Source organism: Maniola jurtina, chromosome 24 (assembly GCF_905333055.1).
Source record: "Maniola jurtina chromosome 24, ilManJurt1.1, whole genome shotgun sequence".
Classification (NCBI taxonomy): Eukaryota; Metazoa; Arthropoda; class Insecta; order Lepidoptera; family Nymphalidae; genus Maniola; species Maniola jurtina.
Genome location: NC_060052.1, coordinates 4,687,093 through 4,695,400, shown reverse-complemented (window position 1 = coordinate 4,695,400; position 8,308 = coordinate 4,687,093). Strand labels below are relative to the sequence as shown.

Sequence of the window (8,308 nt, the reverse complement as noted above, 5' to 3'; positions counted from 1 at the left end):
ACGTGTTTACACTTTTCGACAACGTTAATAGATTTCGAGTATCGAAACACTATAATATCATAAAAATAAATTGTCTAAAATCTAAAAATACTTAAACAGACTGATTTTAATGTTCCCGAATGTTTATTACATTTTTTAATATCTACAGTCAACGCCCATATTGAATCTGTGACTTTAAAACAAGGACTTTAGACCCTTTTTACCCTGGATCTATAGTGTTTCGATCATAGAAACAGATCTATGCAAACAATAGATAGATCTTTACAAAGTCATACTAAATTAAGTAGATCGTTAAAATATTTCACATCACTGCATTGAAATTGAAAATGATTTGACTCTATTGATTTCCAGAATTCGCACCCCATATCGTAGGAATGGTTGTTATTGGAATTCCATTGCTGTATCAATAGCTGGATTCCAGCGCTCACTTTTTAGAAAGCACTCCGAGTCTGTTACAACTCACTCCGTTGTTGAGTTTTTGCCCGTATTTTTTTAACGATACGTTTCGAGAGATGTTGAATGTTTTTTTACGGCAACCAGGAGATTGGTAAATTTTCATAAAAATATGATTTACAGAATTCACTCGCAATGCTTCAGAACTAAAAAAAGGTCAAGTGCGAGTTGGAATCGCACACGTAGTACAAAACCTTCGTACAAGTTATAACAATACTATGTACCTTTTTTTTAAATTTGTACGGCGGCCATTTTGAAATTCGCCATCTTGGTTTTATATTATGTGTTGTTATAGCGTACAGTTAGTACTAATAATACAGTAGTACACACGTTAGTAATGGGGTCCCGTAGGCACCTATCGGGTACGGAACCATGACACTGGCGTTAACGGCAACATAAACTTTTACATTCCATATTGTTGATGGAGCTAAAAAATGGAAAATACTTTATTTTTTAACAAAAAACCAACAGCGCTTTAAAGGAGTTTCAAATTTCATAAGAAATATGAATAACTTTTGCGCTTATTTTCTTTGAAGTTTATTCTTTATTGTGTCTTTTATTATATTATTACCCTTCCTAGAAGATTTATATTATTGCTCTACTTGGAATGTTATAGAGAGCTAATATTGCTTTTATAAATTAATATTCTGAATATATGTAATATAAAAATATTTTCTACCTTATATGGTTTCAGAAGCCCCGAGGATTTTCAATAAGGTCCATAATATTGTGCGTTCATGTTTCAATAGAGTTAATAATGATTTTTAGGGATCCGTACTCAAGAGCTGCCAACGAGACTCGATCACTAACCCTCCGCTATTTTATTTATTTTGATTATCTACAAGTACTTTTATGAATATGACGTATTAAATATTATTCTACTTTGTTTTTATTGTTATCTTTAATAGACTTTGTACCTTATTAAAAAAAATTCACTACTCATGTAAAGGTAGCTCACACACAATTTTCTGTTGTACTTATATTTAACATAAATATAAATAAGAAATTATGTAAAAACAGTATGTCATTTTTTTATTGGTAAGGCCTCTAAGTGTAAATAAATGTTAACATAGTTAACTAGAATAAAAATAAAGTAGGTAAATGTGCAATATTTTGACTTTTTTGTATGTATATACTAAATGGTAACGGAAATAAAGTACTAACTCAAAAACACTTCTTTTTTTTCGCTTCTTCTTCATAATATTAAGAGTAAAACAAGGACTGAGATATCAATACTTTAATTTTTATACATTTCTAACCTTTAGGTCCAAAATGTTGAATTCCTAAAATGTTGAGTTTTTATGATGTTGAATTCGCAAAATATTGAGTCCTAAAATGTTGAATTTTGGAGTTGCACAATGTTGAATCCTAAAATGTTGAATTCCCAAAATGTTGGATTTTAATTCCCAAAATGTTGAATTTGTTTTTAATTTATTTATTTATTTATTTTCAAATCATCCAGAAAAAGGAGGCCCGCGAAGCGACATCGACCTATCGCCCATCACAAAAATGGTCTAAAATGTCAATTTTAACGGTAAGTATTTGGTTCTTGTTTTTGTTTTAAGATTCACCATTTTGCGAATTTGACATTTTGGGATTCAACATTTTGGGAATTGAAATTCAACATTTTGGGAATCAACATTTTGAGCCTGAAGGATTTCTAGATAGGACATGTTGACTTGTTAATTTAGTTTACATCAATCGATAATCGCCTTAGTTTTCGATTTAGATTTAGAACAAGAAAATAATAAATAGAATAACCGGCGTAATACGTTTTTATGGAAAAAAGAAAATACACAGAACCAACAATAAAGCAATTAGGCTGGGGTGAAAATGCGAGTAGGTGTAATGGTGGCGGTCATTACTAAGAACGCCCTTAAGGCTGCACGCCTTAAAGGGCTCTTGAGTATTTCTCGCCCGTTATTCCGAGGTTTCGGGCTTACCTTGAATATAACCAGCTGGCATTATAACTACACTATGTACTTATGGCTCCACCCACGGTAAAAATAATAATAGAATAGAATATAATATACTTTTATTCAAACAAACTTGTACAAGTGTTTTTGAATCGTCAAAATAATTTACCTACCACTGGTTTGTTGTGTTGTACATGTTCTCCTGTATTTTACTACAGCTTATTACAACTTACAGCATTATGCTTAGGTTTTCGGCTTATGCACACCTGGCTATCCCGACGAATTGTTACTTGGGCATTTCAGAATTCTAGTGGTGGAGCCACCAGGTTTACCTACCCTAAAGAGCTTCCAAAACGGTCAAGCACGTAGAGTATTGCTTGAGTCAAGTATTTTGACCGTTTACAAAGTTTGCTTGATGTTTGAGTCAAGCATTTGCGTACTTGACGAGTGATTGATGTGATTTTATCTGACGCGACGTTCGGACAGTGTTCAAGATATGAGAAATGTGCCGTTTGCTTGATCAGGCTCCCATCAAGCTTGATCAAGCAAAACAAATGACGTGCTTGACGGTAAGCCGCTTGACTGTCTCGGAAGCTCTTAAGGTAAAGTAGCGTGTGCCATAACTTTTTTTAATTTATAGACTAGCACTTCCAATCCAATACTGTCTTTAGGTATGCGGTCACTGCCGGACATAGGCCTTTTTTAAGAGCGCACCACCAAACACGGTCCTCCGCCTTCCTCATCCACCCGCTCCCCGTCACCTTCTTCAGGTTATCGGTCCAGCGGACTGGAGGTCGTCCAACACACACACCACACACAAGCGTATGGATTTCTCTTCACTTTAAAAAATACAATTGTATGAGCTTTGCCTATCTAAAGTTTTATAATATCCTTGGTAAAATTTATTTTTAACTGAGCATTTTAGTTTTTAAATTTTTTTAAAGTTATAATTTAGATTTAAGTTTACTTTCCAAAAAACTCTTATGTTGATTGCCAATAAAATATATATTTCCCTTTTGGTAGAATATAAAAGTAATCAAATCAAAACAATGCGTAGACAATCCATATAATACTCCAAATCAAAAGCAAACAAAACCCAAATTAAAAACAAAGAGACCAAAATAGGCACAGATCATAACAAAGCCCCTCCAACATTGAAAGGTAAATAAATGTTTTATTCCGATCGCATCGGACCTCAAATATTCAGGAGTTTTGAGATAAAAGGTCAACCCGCACAGTCAAAATTACATTGAGCTTTATGAGGGGTGTATTCGTAGAACGCTCTAAACAAATTAATAATAATATTTAGGTTACATATAAATTATTTAAGTTTTCTAAAAAACCCGTGGGAATTCCTTCATTCTTCGGAATGCAAAGTATCTTAAGTCCATCTGCAAACTTCAAGAGTGGACTAGAGTGAGGGAACTCTCGGTTTGATTCTGAATCGACGATATGTCAAATATTAGATAATGGGTGACGTGAAATAAAAGAAATATAGGCGTTTAAGGCTACCTAGCGTCAAATGTAGGTAACATTTGACGCCTACCAGTGACGTTGAAGACTCGACGTTTTGTGACAAGTTCCCTAAAATGTCGTGAACTGTGTTTCTGCACATAATACCTCAGATACGTGCAGATATTATCTGCACGTATCTAAGGTACGTAATACTTGAATGTTTTGGCTATCCTGACCTGACAACGGAGACCCAGGGAACGAGTAATGGCGCTGAAATTTGCCCAAAAACTGCTGTCAATCAAAGAAGCGTGGCAACGATATGGCCAAATGTTTAAAGGTATAATCATATGAGAAGATTGACAAACGGACAGCTCAAACTACTGGATAGATCGGGCAGTTTGGTATGCAGATAGATAGCTATTATGACGTAGACATCTGGTAAGTATTTTTAAAAATTCAACCCCTAAGGCGTTTAAAATAGGGGTTTGAAATTTGTGGTAGCCCACGCGAATAAAGTCGTGGGCTACTTAGTAAAAAATAAAATAAAACTTAGTATGGATTTCGTCGCTGCTTTCCCGTCATAAGCGTGGATGTTCACTTAGAAAATATAATAAGCACCTGAACACAGCCCACCGACCGGAAAAATAATATTTTTTACGTTGTACCAGATTAAATTCGCAATATCTCAGCAAAAAGAAATACGACTCAGGTGTGGCATTACCCTCTCCCAGAGTATCTCTGCACATTCCGGGACATTTCGGGACATTCCGGGACGCCCCGGCTCTGGAGTCCCGAGCAAATGATAAATTAATTTCGTTGTGACTGTTGGACTTTGAAATATGAAATGTAACGGCGACAGGTGGAGGTTTTTTCGGGATGTGTATTTGCTTTTTTTATTTAGGTAAATTGAAAAAGAAGATTTATGACATGCCGTGTAAAAATAGGGCTACTAACTGTACCAATAAAATACAAATTATGTTTTTCGGGTTCCGTACCTCAAAAGGAAAAAGGAACCCTTATAGTATGTCTGTCTGTCTGTATAGGGTACTTCTCGTGTACCTAGAATCATGAAATTTGGCAGGTAGGTAGGCCTTATAACACACGTAAGTGGAAAAACAGTGTAGTACGGAACCCTCGGTGCGCGAGTCTGACCCGCACTTGGAGCGCGAACTTTTTTTATTATAATATTGGTCTGTCTTTCAATCACGCCGCAACGATCCTTATTTATGGTAACTAAAAAGTCATAATAAACCAAGTAATAAATATGATCAACCCATCGCCGGTTCACTACTGATCACGGATATCATCTCAGAACGAGAAGGGTTTAGGCCATAGTCTACCTCGTTGGCCCAGTACGGATTGGCACACTTTGCACATCTTTGAGAACATTATGGAGAACTCTTAGGCTTACGGGTTTCCTCACGATGTTTTCCTTCACTGTTAAAACAAGTAATATTTAATTGCTTAAACCGCACACAGCTCCAAAAATTTAGAGGTGCTAGGCCAGGATCAAACCTTCGATCCTCTGAATAGGAGGCCGACATCTAAACTACTACGCTATCATCGCTATATAATTAAAAAGTAGTGTTGTATAAATGTTCTGTGTCACAATAAATCACTCGTTATTTTGGCTCGGAAACGGAACAACAAAACCTTATCGAAACGATAACGCCAAAAAATTTAATGCTCGCAAAAAATCCTGACGTCATTTTAACGATATCTACGTGCCTTCCGTCCTAAGCACCTGGTTTTTTTTTTTTTTCAAAAATTCTTCGAATTTAAGTAATATGTGTTATTATATCATTATAACTAACTTATACCTGTGACTTCATCCACGTGGACTGCATAAATAAACCCCTATTTTACTTCCGTAGCGGTTAAATTTTTAACCGACTTCCAAAAAAGGAGGAGGTTCTCAATTCGTCGGAATCTTTTTTGTTTTTCAAAAAAAATTTTAGCGGATAGACATCATAATAGCTATCTGCATGCCAAACTTCAGCCCAAACTGTCCAGTAGTTTGAGCTGTGCGTTGATAGATTAGTCAGCCCGTCAGTCAGTCAGTCAGCTTTTCCTTTCATATAAGTACCTATTTAGATTAAACCCTCTTGATTTATAAAAACCTTAATCCACACGTATAAAGTCGTGGATCGCCTAGCATTTTAATAAAATTCAACATGGATTTCGTCTGTCATCCCCAAAATATGCAGAGCTGCACTTTCATATTTTTCTTATCAATTATTTACTCTTTCATTTTTGTATACGGAACTGGGTAAGCAACTTTTTTGTGACCTCACTACGGAGTGTATTTTTGGCACGAGTTCATTTCTACAGTTGACCTTTCATATTTTCACGTGCACTGTATTCAGTTACAAAATGTTTATACGTTTTTTTTTTTTTTTTAAATTATATAGACTAGCACATGGCTGCAATCAGACCTGCTAGCAAGTGATGATGCAGCCTAAGATGGAGCGCGCTTGCCTAGAAGTTGCCTATTCACTCTTGACTTGAAGGTACCCATATTATAGGTGGAAGGGAAAACTGACGCCGGAAGGGCGTTCCATATCCTAGCGGTTCGAATTAGGAAAGAGGAAGCAAATACGTGTGACTTATTTCCTACTAGAGGATGCCCACGACTTCGTCCGCGTGGATTTAGATTTTTATAGATCCCGTGGGAACTGTTTGGTTTTTCAGGATAAAACGTTGCCTACTTCGATTACAGGGACGCAAGCTACTTCGGTACCAAATTTCATACAAATCGGTTAAGTAGACGGGTCTTTAGGAATTCCGCGGGAACTCTTTGATTTCCCGGGATAAAAAGTAGCCTATGTCCGTTCCCGGGATATAAGCTATCCGTGTACCAAATTTCATCGGAATCGGTTAATTTGTTGGGCCGTGAAAAGGTAGCAGACAGACAGACACACTTTCGCATTTATAATATTAGTATGGATTCAGTAATTCGTATACCTACGAGTACGTGGGTACATGATGCGTTACATAGAGAAGCCTTTTTAAAAAGAAGATTTCAACACATTGAAAAGTTTTTCAGAGACTTTCCGTATAGGTTAAATTTTTCTTTGATCATACTTTTGAATCGTCAAAAAAACTACCACTGGTTCGGAATGCCGTTCCTACCGAGAAGAACCAGCAAGAAACTCGGCAGTTGCTCTTTTCAAGTACATATTCAATTTACAATATTACGCTCTTTTATCGATTACATAATCTTCCATTATATGATTATACGAAGTATATTGCATAATCTTCGATTGAAGTGAAGAAATGAACAGTGACATAGGCTACTTTTTATCCTGGAAAATCGGAGTTCCCACAGAATTTTTTAAAACTTAAATCCACGCGGACGAAGTCGCGGGCATCAGTTAGTTCTATCTATGATTATACTCAGTCAAGGACTTTTTTGAGGCGGAGCGCAGGAGTCGCAAGCTTATAACGGTTCCAAGAAAATTTTGTGTTACAAAAATTAAACATGCCTTCTTATAGTTTTTAACCCCCGACCCAAAAAGCGGGGTGTTATAAGTTTGACGTGTGTATCTGTGTATCTGTCTGTGGCATCGTAGCGCCTAAACGAATGAACCGATTTTAATTTAGTTTTTTTTGTTTGAAAGGTGGCTTGATCGAGAGTGTTCTTAGCTATCTATCATCCAAGAAAATCAGTTCAGCCGTTTGAAAATTATCAGCTTTTTTCTAGTTACTGTAACCTTCACTTGTCGGGGGTGTTATAAATTTTTAATTTACACTTATAGTGACATAACCTGCAATATTTTTAGTGCATGCCATGATTATAATAAAATACTACCACGTATATCAATCAGCAAATTCGTGACCCGTATGGAAAAATCTGATATGAAAATCCAATGATGCATATATAAAATCAGTTATATCTGTCTGTAAAATTCAAAATCAAGTTGTGCAGCTGTTGATTTGATTGAAAATGTAGAAAATATTAAAATATGCAACGCCTATTTGACCTATATTTAGTGCTCAGCCTACGCTCTGTACCTAGGGTTACCTAACACCAAATGATGTAAACAATGCAATACCAAAAATATTATGTATATATCCTTTTTCCAGATTTATAAAATGTTTATAAATAATAAATTAAAGTAAGATTGTAATGAAACTATAGGTAACTAATTATATCAATATTATTATTATTAATTGCAATCCAATGGGATTATCTAAAATACACTAGTCAAAAATAGGTAAGTCCTAGAACCTAAAATTTTTAATAACAATAATATGCGTGTGCATATATACTATTTCCTGAGTGAGACGTGCAATTTTAATGTAAGTAGATTACATTTATTAAACTCAAAAAAATGAAATGCCGAAAAATAAATAAAAAGAGGAAAAATTTGGGATTTTTTGAGTTTAATTTATTGTAATGTGTTTTTCTGGTAAGGGACAACCCTAAGTACGTCATTCATAGTTCCCGCGGCGGTCGTTTGTTGGAGTTATGAAAAATGAGG

General features: G+C 35.4%; 1 long non-coding RNA gene across 1 annotated transcript; it reads right to left on the bottom strand.

Moving 5' to 3' along the window:
• Positions 1–225: 225 nt before the first annotated feature.
• LOC123877690 lies at positions 226–6,656 on the bottom strand. Its single transcript, XR_006798647.1, has 3 exons — positions 6,431–6,656; positions 5,715–5,717; positions 226–238 (listed from the first exon to the last, which is right to left on the bottom strand). It is a non-coding gene; the product is annotated as an uncharacterized LOC123877690 (long non-coding RNA).
• Between the last annotated feature and the right edge of the window lie 1,652 nt (positions 6,657–8,308).